The sequence below is a fragment of the Antechinus flavipes genome, chromosome 2 (assembly GCF_016432865.1).
Source record: "Antechinus flavipes isolate AdamAnt ecotype Samford, QLD, Australia chromosome 2, AdamAnt_v2, whole genome shotgun sequence".
NCBI lineage: Eukaryota > Metazoa > Chordata > Mammalia > Dasyuromorphia > Dasyuridae > Antechinus > Antechinus flavipes.
The window spans coordinates 500,291,628-500,306,986 of NC_067399.1; positions in this window are offsets into that span (position 1 = coordinate 500,291,628).

The following is a 15,359-nucleotide window of genomic DNA, read 5'->3' on the forward strand; positions in this document are numbered from 1 at the left end:
AAAGATCAGCAACAACCAAAGCTGGTTGCTATTTGAGATAATCTGAAGCCAAGTTCTGACTTTCCCTTTTCTCCTTGGTCTTCTTCCTGAAGAAGAGACTATGGGACTTAGAGGTGAGCTTTCTTTTATAGTCCATGTAACTCTTCCCCTTAAAGATTAAGAGTAAGACTTTTGGAATGTCATGGGTCAGGAGCCCTCTCCTCTTTTCCTCTTCTTTAGTCTAAGTCTAGTCTTTCCTCACCATACTACGTCCATTTATACATTCTACAATTTAGCCAAATTGGACTATCCTTGCTGCTTGTCACTCCCATCTTTAGATCTCCTACCTTTATGTTTTTGTGATCCCCATGCCTGGCATGTGGTCCTTCTTTACTTCTGCATATTGAAAGCCTTCTCTTCTCAGATCAACTGCCTTCTACTCCATATAATCTTCTGAGTCCCTTCCTTGAATCGCAGACTCTTAGAACTTACAGAGTCTTGGAAATTCTGTTGCTTAATTCCTTCATTCTTTGGATAAGAAAAGTGAGGTTCTACAAGGGGAAACTTACTTTCTAGTATTTTAAAGCAAGATAGAGTAGTTCTAGGAATATGTTAATATGTATAGAAAATGACCCAAATATAAAATGACAGATGGGACATGCCCAGAGGTGAAGCAAATTTGATTCAGTGTAGTTTCAAAACAATAATAAATTCTTAATGAGTTAAAAACAATTAGGTTAGTTTGTAAATATATTTTGTGAAAAGACTGATAAGCATAATAAAATTAATAGAATACCAACTGAATTTAGGAAACAAAATTTGAAAGTATTTGGAAACTTTGTAAAATGTATGCTTCATTATATTTTTAAAAATACTTTGAATTCAGGCGGATCTTCTCTGTCAATGTGCAATGCCTCTTGGAGAATGGGCTAGTTTCTGCTGAGAGCTCAAATATATGGACTACTTAATCTGTATTGGCATGATTTCAGCTTTTTCTTTGCCAGTTTCTCCAGAGATCCCTCCCCATTGCCTGGATGCTGCTTGAGATTTGTGATTCTCCATCCTTAGACAATTGTAATTGATCCCTCTACCGCTTCCCTGATTCCTTCTGGTCCTTTCCCTCTCTTAACTGGTGGTAGCAATGTGAGAATAATAGCCTTTATTCACCACTCTGATTCCTTAATGGATTCAGCTTTTCTTGCTTTCTCTGTGATGTGTGTCTCCCTTCAACTTTCTTTAATCTGCACCTGCTTCCTTCCTTCAAGTCAAGTAAGCCATTCACTTCTTTTTGTTTCTTTCTTTTAGGGTGTGTGTGTGAGGGGAGGCTCACCTCCATGGTTTCTTCCAGAAGAAGCGTGGTATAGTGGAAAAAAGGTTAGATTTGTAGTCAAGAGGCTTGGGTTTGAATCATAGTTCTGACACTTAGCATTTACTTTAGCTGTGGGGCCACAAACAGGCTTACTCTCCCTTTCTGGACCTCATTTTTCTCAGTTGTAAAATGAAGGAAATCAACTAGTTGATCTCTTTGGTCCTTCCCAATTTTTAATTCTATGGCCACTTGTTACAATCCTAAGCAATATTTCAATTTTCAGTTTTCCATTTAATAAGTAATATGCCATGTTCCACCTTACTCAAAGTGCTTCTCAAAGACCTATCTCATTTGGTAAATTGGATGTGATTTAAATAGCATGAGATTATATATACATCTTTCCTAGGCAGCCTTGTAATATAACACTCAGGTCCCTCTGCAGTTTTTGTCAAATAAATAACAACCAGCAAGCATTTATTAAGACCTACTATGTGTTAGGCACTGTGCTTATGGATCATTTAGTGCAATGGTCTCATTTAACAGATGGAAAGATTATGATGATCATAATCACACAATGATTTGATGTCAAAAGCAGGGCTGAAATCCTGGTATTCTGACTTCAAATTCATTTTTTTGTTTCACTATGTCACTCTGAAGGAGACTTGGAGGGATTAGGAATTTCTCTAAAACTTCACTTGAATATAAAAAAGTTCTTTGGTGATATCAGTTATATATATTAAAAAAACACTTCCAAGCAAGCATATCTGGAATGAAATATCTCTAAATATATAGCACTTATATATAAATATATAGAAGGGATTTGAGGAAGCACTAAAGGTCACATGAAAAGGACCTCATTTGTAGGTGACAAATGAGATGGGAGTTTATAACATTATGTGGCAACTCAATTAAATTCAATAAGCATTTTTTCAGAACCTACTATGTGCCAGGCATTGTGTTAGATATTATGAAAGCAGTCTCTTCTCTCAAGGATCTTTCATTCTACTTTAGGGAGACATGTTGTATAAATTTATACATATATATATATATATACATATATATATACACATTATATATATATATAAAGTATATATGTAATAAAATAATTTTGATAGAGGGATGTGATTAGGAGAAACTCTAACAACCAGAAGAATATTGTTGTAGGAGGTAGTTCTTTAGCTGTCCTTTGAATGAATCTAGGTATTTTAGAAGCAGAGGATGAGAAGGCAAAATGAATATTCATGAATATGGGGGAACAAGTAGCTCAATATGGCTGGATTGTAATATGGCTGGGTTGTAGAGTGAATGAGAGGGAGTAATGTGAGATCCCTCTGGAAAAATGCCATGAACCATGACATAAAGGGTTCTAAATGCCAAAGGAGACATTTGTATTTGAAAGGGAATCAATGAAGTTTCTTGAGCAGCAGAGAGCAGACAGATCTGTGCTTCAGGAATTTCACTTTGACAGTTGGGTGGATGATTTGCAGAGGGGGACAAACTGGAAGCAGGGAAACCAAATCGTGAGAGGCAATGGAGAGTCTGAACCAGGGTTGTAGCCACATAAGTAGAGAGAAGGGAATGTAAGTGACAGATGTGGAGAAAGAATTTCAAGACCTGATACTTATTGAATGTGTATATGGGGGTAAGGGAGAATGAAGAATCAGAGATGACTGGTAGGATTATGTTGCTCCAATGGAATTAGGGATGTCCAGAAAAATTAGGTTTCAGGGAGAAGATATTAAGTTTTCTTTGGACATGTTGGTGGAGACATAAAGGTGGAGATGCCCAATAAAATGCTGGTGATATGGTATACTTGGTAGGTTAGCAAGATTTCTTTACAACCTCATCCCCATGCCCACATGTTTAGTCCTTGCCCTGTTCCAGAGGAAGGAGCTTATGCTTCCCCATTATTTAAAGTCCTTCATAACCTTCAAAACTCAGTCCACCTTTTCAGCCTTATTACCTATTACTCTCCATAAACTTCACACCAGCTAAACTGGTCTTCTTGCCTCATAGGCACTTCAAGCCCCATCTTTGTTCCTTTGACAGGTAGGCAATACATTTTTATTATGAGCTTACTTTATGACAGATGCTAAGAACTGTAGATTGGAGTTGGAAGACAAACTAAAAGAAAAATAGTCTCTGCCTTCAATGAGCTTACATTCTAAAGGAGGAAGACAGCACATAAAGAGAGTTGAAAGTTGGTAGTGGGGAAAGCAGTGCTTGTGGAGCCATGGTGGCAAAATCTGGAACACAGGACAATGAAACATGGTTAGTCTGGGTCTATCTTTAAAAAATCCCTTCTCTCTGTTTCTGTTTCTTTCTCTTCCCCCTTTCCCCCTCCCCTTCTGTCCATCCTGGAAGAACTTACTAAGGGAACAAGTAAGTTGGGATGGTGGCAGCATGTTCTGGGATGAGGGTCCTGCTGAGTCATGGTGGTTCAGAAGAATCAGAAACAGATAGAGGGAAATGAAGTATAGTTGTCCTGGACTTGCCCCCAAAATGAAAATCATAGACAGAACTCCTCTCGATGCTAATTGTCTCATATACCTGGAATGCATTCCTTTCTCTTTTCTGCCTCAAAGAACCCCTAGACTGTTCAAAGCTTACTTTAAGCTCTGCCTTTCCTGATTCCTCCTGATTGTTAGTGCTTCCTTCTCCCACAAATTGGCTTGTATTTACTTTGTATATGTTCTATTGATATGCATTGTTTTGTCATATCATATCTTGATACATGTATATGTTTTTGTCCCTTGAGGACAAGGACTTAACATTTGGGGTGTGTGTGTATTTTTTAATCTTTAGTAGCTAGGACAATGCCTGGAACAGAGTAAATTCTTTAAAAACATAATCTCCCTCCCCAGTGAATGAAAATCTATTTTCTTTTCCTCACACCTTCCCCCTTACCATTGAAAAATAAAACAATCCAATTCCTTGTAATAAATATGCATACTCAAGCGAAACTAATTTATGCATTAGCTCTGTCCCCAAAATGTCTCAATCTTCACCCTGTCAGGAGGTGGGTAGCACGCTCATGGGTCTTCACAGAGTAGATGTTTAATAAATGCTTGTTGATTGATTGATTGATTGATTGACTCTGAAGGACCAAGACTAGTGACACAGATTTGGGAAGCTCAGGCACCAAGTAGAGATAGAGTAGCCTGAGGAAACGCAACTGAGATAATTCAGGAGTCAGAACAGCTAGGTCAGGAGGAAAATTGGAAAGAAGTCAATGAGTCTTACTTTTTTCTTTTTCCTGCTCCTTTTACTTTGCATTAACTGTAGGGCAATGGAGGCAGCATAGTGTCATTAAAAAAAAAAGAAATATTGGCTTTGGAGTTATGAGACTTGGATTCAAATCTTCTAGTTATTATCTATTTAGCCTTGAAAAACTCATCTAATGTGCCTTGATCTTAGTTTCTTTATCTATAAGGTGAAGAGAATAATAAATTAATTGCTGAGATGTCTTCTATCTCTAGATCCTGTGAAAAATTACATCTGTGGGAATGTAGCTGATATTTTACTTTGATGAAACTGTGACTTCATCAGTGTATAAACTCCTTCCACCAGTGCAGGTCATCACCCAACTATAGTTTCTCACTTAGGACTTCATGCCTGGCTTATTTTATTATTATTATTTTTTTGGTCCTGTGTGCCTGGGATGATGTCTTTTATCTACAAATCATCATTGGCAATATATTGCAACCTGCTAATATTATACATATTTACATTGATCTTTGAGTCACATGAAATGCCAATTCTAAGACTATGATATTTTTCATATTTTTCAAATTTAATATATTTTTTCAATGAAAAAATTTGATTTTCCTCCCTCTTATAAATCCCCCTCCCACTAAAAAGAGAAAAAACCAAAACTCTTCTAACAAATGTACAGTCAAACAAAACAAATTCCTTCATTGGCCATGTAAAAAAAATATCTCTATGTAACTTTCTGTCACTGTCCCTGCCTCTCTTTATCTCTCTGTCTTTATCTCTGTGTCTTTCTCTCGTTCTCTGTCTCTGTCTCTGACTCTCTTTCTGTGAATGTCTATCTCTTTCTATCTCTGTTTCTTTGTCTCTGTGTTTCTGTATTTCTGTGTCTGTCTCTATTTGCCTGTGTTTCTGTCTCTCTGTGTCTCTCTGTCTGTCTCTCAGTCTGTCTCTATCTCTGTCTCTGTCTCTCTCTCTCTCTCTCTCTCTCTCTCTCTCTCTCTCTCTCTCTCATGCACATTCTGCATCCTGAATATATCACTTCTCTTTTAGGTGGTGGATAGCATAAACCACAGGTCTTCTGGAATTGTGGTTGATCATTGCCTTAATCAGAATTCTTAAGTCTTTCAAAATTGTTGTCTTTGCCACATTATTATATGAATTGTTTTATTTCTCACTTCTCCATTAATTCATACAGATTTTTCCAGGTTTTTTGGGAAACTATTCCTTTTATTAATTCTTTTTTATTAATTTTAAAATTTTTTTATTGTGGTGAGTTTATTTTCAATACACATTGCTTTATAAATCATGGTGGGAGAGAAAAATCAGAGCAAAAGAGAAAAAAATGGGAAAGATAAAAACAGTAAAAAGAAATGAACATAACATGTCTTGATTTACATTCAGTCTCTTTAGATCTTTTTCTGGATGCAGATAGTATTTTCTGTCCAATGTCTATTGGAATTGTTTTGGACCTTTTATTAATTCTTAAGACAATAGTATTCCAGGACATCCATGTATCAAAATTTATTTAGCCATTTTCCCCAAAAGAACTGTCATAAATATTTTAATACATATAGGTCCTTTTCTTCTTTCTATGATCTCTATGACTGGAGGTATAGCTCTCATATTGCAATGGCTGGGACAAAATGTATGTACAGTTTAGTAACTTCTTGGGATTAGTTCCAACCTGTTTTCTGGAATGGCTAAAGGAATTCACAGTTCTACTACAAGCACATCAGCTTCCTGTTTTCCCATAATCCCTTCAACATTTGGCATTTTTCCATTTTTGCCAACTTTGCCAATTTTATGGGTATGATATAGAGTCTGAAAGTTGCTTTAGTTAATATTTCTCTAATTATTGGTGATTTGGAACATTTTTCACATGTCTAGGAATAACTTGGTTCTCTTCTTTTGAAAACTGACTGTACTCTTTGACCATTTATTGTTTGGGAAATGGCTCTTTTTATTAATTTGAATAAATTTCTTATTTGTCTTGGAAAGGAGATCTTTAACAGAGAAGATCTTTCTCAGCTATCTCCTTCCTCTCTAATTTTAGCTGCAGTGGTTTCGTTTGTGCAAAAAATTTAAGATACATGTAATCAAAATAAGATCATGATATTATCATGACTTATTAGCATGTAATGACTAGGAGAATATTAGTGTTAAAAAGATAGACTTTTGATACAACAATTACTTTAGGATGATTGACAATACTGCATTTTTCTAGTTTGGGCAAGAAATGTTTTTGTTCTACTTTGTTTTCTGAATGTGGGTGGTTAGGCTGATCTGTTTTGAGTATTTTGAGTATTGAAGAGGTCTTAAAGAGTTTACTGAGGCTTGTTGTAATAAGCACAATGTCATCTTTGCCTTACAAAGGAATCCCCTTGGACTTTTTGTAGAACATCCTATATGACTGGTAAGCACATTTGGCAAGCATGTGTATCTTTATTCATGTCTTTCTTCATTTTTTTATTATAGCTTTTTATTTACAAGATATATGCATGTGTAATTTTTCAGCATTGACAATTGCAAAACTCTTTGTTCCAATTTTTTCCCTTTCTTCCCCTCACCCCCTCCCCTAGATGGCAGGTTGACCAATACATGTTAAACATGTTGAAACTTAAGCTAAATACAATATATGTATCATGTCTTTCTTCATTATAGATTCATGAATTTAGAGTTCAAATACAAAGGAAGAAATTAGGGTAAAGAAAGAAAAAATGACTTGGTCAAAGTCACATAAGTAGTAAATGGTAGAACTAGATTAGAGCCCAAGTCCAAGTGTGTTACTACAATTTCCCACTCATTATTCTGTGTAATAATTGATCACTTTTGCTGGTTTATAAAGCAGGAAAGTTATGAAGTCACTCTTTTATGTGAGTCAAATAGATCATGAGACCTTTTAGAAAAGGAAGGAATATTATAGCTGGTTTGAAATTATCCAATTAAATATATATTTATATACTTATATATAACCAAGAGAATAATCAATAGAATTGTTGAATTAAGAGGATACTAATAGGATTGTTGAATAAAGTTATCTTTATAATCATATCTTTAATAGAATCTTTTGTAACACTAACATATGTGTGAAAAGCATCTTTTCTAAGGTGTATTTTCTTCTACTGAGTCAAATGTTTAAAAATTCTGACTCTTAATTTTTGGGGTAATTGACAAACAATAGATAAAGTGAGACTTTATATTCTGTACATTTTCAATCAGTTGTAGGACTAGTATGGACATCTTTTTGTTCACTTAAAAAAAGTAATAGTACATTCTGTTGGAATCTTCCCTTTTTTGAGATGTCTTGAAAATTGATCTTTTGTAGCATGAATGCATGTTGTATGTATTGGATCACATTCATCTGCTTTTCTTGACTTAATTGTCTTAAGTAACATTGCAATTACTTCATATAGTATATTAGGTATTGAGATTATAGAGGTAGTTCCACTTTTGTAGGTGACAAGAAGAGATGGAATATATATACCAGTTGATCTGTTCCATTTCATATATATATTTGTTGTCCTCTTGTCAGTTTCATCTACAAATGCTTTTAGGAAAAAATATAGAGTACTAATGATATTGTCTCATAAAATGTTGAAAAAAGAGTTGATGGGAAATTATCTGGATCTTATGCCATGCTCTTTGAAGGATTATTATTTCAGCAACTTTTTTTTTACACTGTCTTACAAGGTCATATTGCTCATAATCTTTTATTTTCATTTTTAATGTTTTTTCAACTAAGTTTTTACTCTGAACTAATATTGTATCTCTCTGCTTCATAGAATTCAGACATGTGGTGGCAGAGACAGGTTTTTTTTTTTTTAACCTTTTCCTTGCAGTAGCTGATTTGCACTGATTACATTTCTTTAAGAAAATATCAGAATATATGTTTTTACTTTTGTCCATTTCTAATTTTTTGGGTAGACAGTTATTTAAATAGGTCAGATTCAAAATACTATAGTTGAATGCAATATTAAATTTTTAAAGCTTAAGATTATACTAAGACTTTTGGGACCGCATGAATGTCATAGATAAGTGAAAAATAACCATACTTTCTAATTTACAAATTCTCTTTACTCTATATAAACCTATAAGCCTGAAAATATCTATCTTCAAAATGCAAGCATATGTTACTGTATGGAGCAGACATACTCTGAAAATGTTGCCTTTAGCCACTGTTGGGCATTTACCCAAAGATAGTAACAAAGATACAGTATATGCCAAACAATTTATACTAGCAGTCTTTATTGTAACAAAGAACTGTCAATAAAGAAGATTATCTGTGGAAAATTTGGGAAGTGACTAGGAACAAAAATAACCAAGCCTGTGGAATAGAGATGTACCTATCATTATCCAGTAAGAAATAAGAAATTCAGAGAAACGTGGGATGATTTGTATTAACTGAAGCAGAGTATCATGACCAGAACTAAAAGAACCATATACATATAGACTACTATATGCATGAAAAAATGCAAAAAAAGTTAAATTTTGAATAATTTTTAAAAAGCATTGAAGACTCTGGAGAATAGATGATGAAAAAAATCTCTTCCTACTTAAGATGGGAAGACAGATTATTTTATACACTAGTAGATGTAGCCATTATATTATATATTTTTATTTGATAGTTTTTTTTATCAAAAGGGAGTGTTCAGTTAGAAGAGTAAATTTTTCCCTCTAGAAATGATTTTGAAGTAAAGTCAAAACACATCTATAAAACACTTTCTTAGCAACATGCAATCATATAGTCTTAGAGAGTTACCAAGAATAGTGATTCTCAAACTTTTTGGCCTCGCTATCCCTTTGTACTTTTAAGAATTATTGAAGGAATACATAGGGAGCTGAGCCAAATTTATAAAAAATGGGGGCCATGCTCAGTTGATAAATGATCAAAAGATAGGAATTACATTCAAATAACTAGAAAACCATGCATATCCCTATTAGGCATGAATCCCAAAACAGATTTTTTTAAATAGGAAAAGAACCTATATGGACAAAAATATATCAACTATCAGGGCAAAAAATTAGAAACTGAGGGGATGTCCATCAATTTGTAAATGGATGAATAAATTGTGATATGTAATTATGATAAAATATTACAGTTCTATGGGAAATGATGAGCAAGATGCTCTCAGAAAACCCTGAAAAATCCTCCATGAACTCAAGCAAGGTGAAATGTATTACAAAGTAATAGTAATATTGTAGAATGATCAGCTGTGAATGACTTTGCTATTCTCGGCAATATAATGATCCATGACTACTCTGAAGGGCTTAACATGAAAAATCCTATCCATACCCAGAGAAAGAACTGATTTTATCTGAATACAAATTGAAGTATTCTCTCTCTCTCTCTCTGTCTCTCTCACTTTCATTTTTCTACAGGGCTTTTTTTTCTAGGTGAGGGGAGATTTATGTTTTCTTTTGCAACATGATTTTTATGGAAAGGTTTGGCATAACTTCACATATGTTTTCTTAATGGGGGATGGGTGTGGGTTTAAGGGAGAGAATCTGAAACTCAAAGTTTTAAAAACAAATGTAAAACAATTGTTTTTAATGTAACTGGAGAAAAAAATTATAAAATTATTGAGTATACCATAAATATATTTTTATGTGGGATATATATAATCCCACATTAAGATGTGTACATATACATATATATGTATATTCAAATATAGATATGTACTAGGCAGCTAAGTGAAGCAGTGTATAATGTGTAGGGCCTGGAGTCAGGAAGATTCATTTTCCTAAGTTCAAATCTGCCTTCAGATAATTTATTAGCTGTGTGACCCTGAACACGTCACTTAACCCTATTTGTTTCAATTTCCTCATCTATAAAAAGAGCTGAAGGAAAAGGCAAACTACTTCAGTACCTTTGCCAAGAAAACCCTAGATGGAGTCATGAAGAATTGGACATTACTGAAACAACTCATAGAAATAACAATTTATGAGTGTATATACACATATATGTATGGTATTAGAAACTGAAGTCCCTTAGTTATTATTATGAAAGTCATGTTGACTTTAGATCCTTGGGGAGTCCCTGGAGAACATTTTGAAAATCTGGAATCTAGAATGATGAAAAGTTAAGTGATTTTCCTGGGTTATATGAGCAGCATGTGTCAAAAACAGATACTGACCTTGGTTTTCCTGGAAACCAGCTATCTATCTACCATTCAATACCATCCTCTAATTATTAATTATAGGAATAGAAGATAATTTGGAGTTTCTTTTATGTGTGGTATAGCAGCTTAAAGGTTCAAAGGAAAATCGCTGACTATTGGAAGAGGTTGAAGAGTCCTTCTATTTTCATCTTGCCTTTTCCCCGGTATTGAAAGACAGAGTGGTGGGGAAAGCATTGGATTTGGAGTCTGAGGCTTTTTGTTTGAAGCCAAGTTAACTATTTGTGTGACTTTGGGCAGGGCATTTCATATTTCTGGGCCTCAGTTTCCTTAATTATAAAATGAGGGACTAAATGATCTCTAAGGTCCCTCCTGGTTCTAAATCTATGACACTATAAGTTTTTTCAGCTTATGAATCTCAGGGAATATATACTAAATTTGTTTCTTGCTTTATAAATTGGTAGAATAAATTTTCAAAAATAGAATTTAATTGAAATCTAGTACTTGTATATCAAATCACAAAATGAGTTTACTATTTACAGTGATGAAGGATATTTCTTGTATACATATGATGTCTGCCTTCTTTTAATTTATAGGCTAAATCTTATGATAGTAATTCAGAGAGCTTAAGGAAAGTTGTTAGTTTGATATTTTGGGAGTGATCACCTTTAGTTTAGTTTCAGGTTAGTCAAGGAGGACTTTCTGGAGGAAACGGGAATTCTGCTTATGATGCTGCCTTGGAAGAATTTGAATTAATTTGCCGAGAATGAACTCTGATTTGGTCCCAGGAATTGGAGCTGGGATCCTTTCTCACTTCTATTTTAAAAGTAATGTCTATGAGGGCTAGAGTGACACTCCACCATCTCTCACCCATGTTAATTGCCAGGAGCATGTAGAGGCATGGAGAGAGACCCCCTCAAACCTCTTCATGTCTGAACAAGATTTTCAACAGAGGACACTTAACCTAGCATTTTCCCCTGGAGGCCACAACAAGCAAGTCAGAACTTGGTGGTGGTGGTTATGGGGGTGGAAAGGAGGCTGTCCCAACACTGCCCAAATGAATCCCTGTCTCCACTGCCCAAGGTATAAAGGTATTCAACAAATATGTTATAGAATCCCAGAATGTCAGGGCCAAACTATGACCTTCTTTAAACCATCTTTTGTCATCTCAGCTAGATAGAAAACAAGGCAAGGTGGATAGTGAATCTAACACAGTATGGCAATTCTCATGTTCACTTTCTCTCACTTTATTTCATTTATTTCTCCCTCCAACTCTACCCAATATCCCATAATGTCTTTGTGAGGCTAATTCAAGGTTTCCCTACTCAAAAATATCCCCTTTTCAGAAGGTAATATGAGCAAAGATCAAGGCTGTCAAAACCACAGGTTGCCTGAACACAAAGGGATTAGAGAGATCAAATTCAATCTCCTTATTTTATAAATGAAGAAACCAAGAAAAGTGAATCACTTGAGTACTAACAATGGGTAGTGGTGGTGTGGAGATATGAAGAAATTTAAGTTTGTGCACCTGCCCTTTACTAAAGTAGAACAATAATTTCTGTTGCGTAGAATCCATGGAAAAGTATTACTTGGAGTTAGAAGATCTGGATTATAGTCCTCATTCTATTATTATTATTTTTGCTGAGGCAAGTGGGGTTAAGTGACTTGCCTAGGGGGTCACCCAGCTAGGAAGTGTTAAGTATCTGAGGTCAAATTTGAACTCAGGTCCTCCTGACTTCAGGACTGGTGCTCTATCCACTGCTCCACCTAGCTGCCCCATCCTTGTTACTTTATTCACTAGTTACGTGACCTTGGACAAGTCTGTGCTTTAATTATCTCTTCCATAAAATGAAAGGGTTGGATAGATGCTCTCTAAAGTCTCTTCTTGTTCCAACATTTCATGATTCTTTGAACATGATATCTTTGTTTTTTGCTGATGTTTCTGTCTGGAAAGAAGGAATACTTTAGTGGGGGGAAAAACTCTGAACTAGCCTCACAAAAACATTGAAAAGAAATGATTAGAGATCCATGATGCCAAATTCAGTACAGTAGGGAATGTGTCCTGATCATTTTCAGTTTCCCTTCATAACTTGTGATATTTCTTCTCATTGTAGAGTTTCGTTGTTGTTCAAAAGTTTTACCTGAACTATCTCTGGAGGAAAGGAATCACATAGTTTGTTAATAGGACTATATAGAGCTCGAATGTTCTTATTTATCCCAAATGACTTTCCTCAAATTCTAGGGAGGTTCCCCTTATTCCAGTAAGAGAGAGTTTTTGAGGAGGGTAGCATAGCATAGTGGGGACAGCTAGTTAGTAAAAGAGTTGAATAAGTGCTTACTATGTGCAAAGCAATATGCTGAACACTGAGGCTATAAATACTAGTAAACAAAAGTCTCTGCCCGTAAGAAACTTATATTCTAAAGGGGGAAGACAGTACAAAATAGGGAACTGGGAGGGGCTGTCAGAGGGATACAGAGGCACCATATTGTGATGATAGCTGGGAAATGGTAGAGAGACCTGATTCCTGGCAAGATAAAGTGAAAACTAATTTATTAGAGCTGGAGGAACCAGGGACCAAGACCAGGGTTGCAATGGGTGGAAGATGAGGATCACGACTTGAGTTTGACAACATGATGAGGAGATAACTGGGAAATGGCATGGAGACCTGGTTTCTGGTAAGATAAGATGAAAGTTCACCCATCAGATCTGGGGGACTTCAGGGTAGAGTTCAAAGTACACTAAACAAGTTCAAATCCTGACTTGGACATATTAGCTGTATCACTGAGCAAACAATTCAACATTTTTGGATCTCAGTTTCCTCCTCTGCATAACAAATAAATTAGACTTAATAATGATTTCTAAGGCATCTTCCAGCTCTAACTCAATATAATTGATATAAAGATGAATGAAATAAGTTCAAAGGATTATGGGAAATTTGATGAGGGGATGTTGTTACTTGGAGATAGTGGGGGTGGAGTTAGTTAATTATTTGTGGAGGAGATGGGATGGGAGGCTATTCCAAGTATGAAGGATGGGAGGTGTTAGAGAAGCACAAGAACAGAGATCAGAGAGCAGTCCATCCCAGCTAGCCAATGGCTCTTTCCCTCTTCTCAGGATCCCATATCCCACCTCTGTCTATTGCACACACTATCCCACATGCCTGGAAAGCACCCTCTTCTCATTCCTGCCTCTGAGAATCCTCAGATTTCATCAAGGCACAGCTTTCCCCCCTTAAATCCAATTCACTTGCATGTCATGGCATCACCTCCCTGATATCATGGGTCCTCTTCAAGAAGAAAGGACAAAAACAACAATCCATTAAGGCTCAATTCTTCTTCTTAATATTCTCTTCTCTCTAGATTTTCATGTGACTGCTCTCTTGGGGTGCTCTTCCTACTTATCCAACCACTCCTTGTTACATTGATGGATAGTCATTCTGGTTATGCTTGCTAATCAGCTTTGGACTAAATTGGCACTATCTTTAAAACATATCCTAAGAACAGGTCAAAGATGTCTCGAAGTATCATTTGTTCATGACATTCCCCAATCTGGAACCATCTCCCATTGCTTGCTATTTATTTCAGCCCCATACATTCTTTAAAACTCGGCTCAAATCTCATTCTTTCTATGAAACTTTCCTTTATTTTATCAGACAAAGATCTCTCCTAGGCTTTCTCTTCTTCCTCTGTTTCACTTGGTGAACTCATCAGCTCACAGGGATTCAATTTTCACCTCTGAGGAGATGATTCTCATATCTACTTATCCAGTCCTCTCAATCCTTCCAGCTTCATATTTTTATCAGCCTTTTGAAGGTCCTGAGTTAGATGTCCCCAAAAAAGCTTAAACTCAATATATCCAACTGAACTCACTTTTTTCTTTTTTTTTTTTGTGAGGCAATGGGGGTTAAGTGATTTGCCCAGAGTCACATTGCTAGTGTTAAATATCTGAGGCTGGATTTGAATTCAAGTCCTCCTGACTCCACGACCAGTGCTCTATTCACTATGCATATCTAGCTGCCCCTCTCACTATCTTTTTCTCACAAACTCTCCCTTCTTTCCAACTCCCCTATTACTCAAGAAGTATTCTCCCACTCTTCTAGGCTTGCAACCTGGGGGTCGGCTTTGACTCCCCACTCTCTCTCATGATTTTACCTTCACAAAACCTCTTGAATATGTATCCTTTTCTTCTCTGATTCTGTCACCACTCTATTACAGACCCTTATCATCTCTTAGACCATTGCAATAACAACTAGTGAGTCTGCTTGCCACAAAGTCTTTCTCTACTCTTGTCCATTCTTCACTTACTTATCAAAGTGATTCTCTTAAAATATAAGTCTATGTCACCCCCTTTCTCAATAAATTCCATTGGCTCCCCATTACTTTTAGGATCAAATATAAAATCTTCTGTTTGGTATGCATAACCTAATCCACCCTACCCCCATCCTTTCTTGTCTTCTTATACCTTATACCCTGCTATGTTCTCTGTGATTTAGGTGACAATGACCTCATTGTTAGAACAAGACATTCCATCTTTGGACTCTAAACATTTTTTTCTCGCTGTTCCCCATGTCTGGAACACTCTCCCTTCTCATCTCCATCTCCCAGCTTCCCTGGCTTCCTTCAAGTCCCAAATAAAATATTAACTTCTACAGGAAGTTGTTTCTAAATCTCCTTTATTCTAATGCTTTTTCTCTGTTTATTATTCCCTATTTATTCTGTATATGGATTGTTCATACATAATT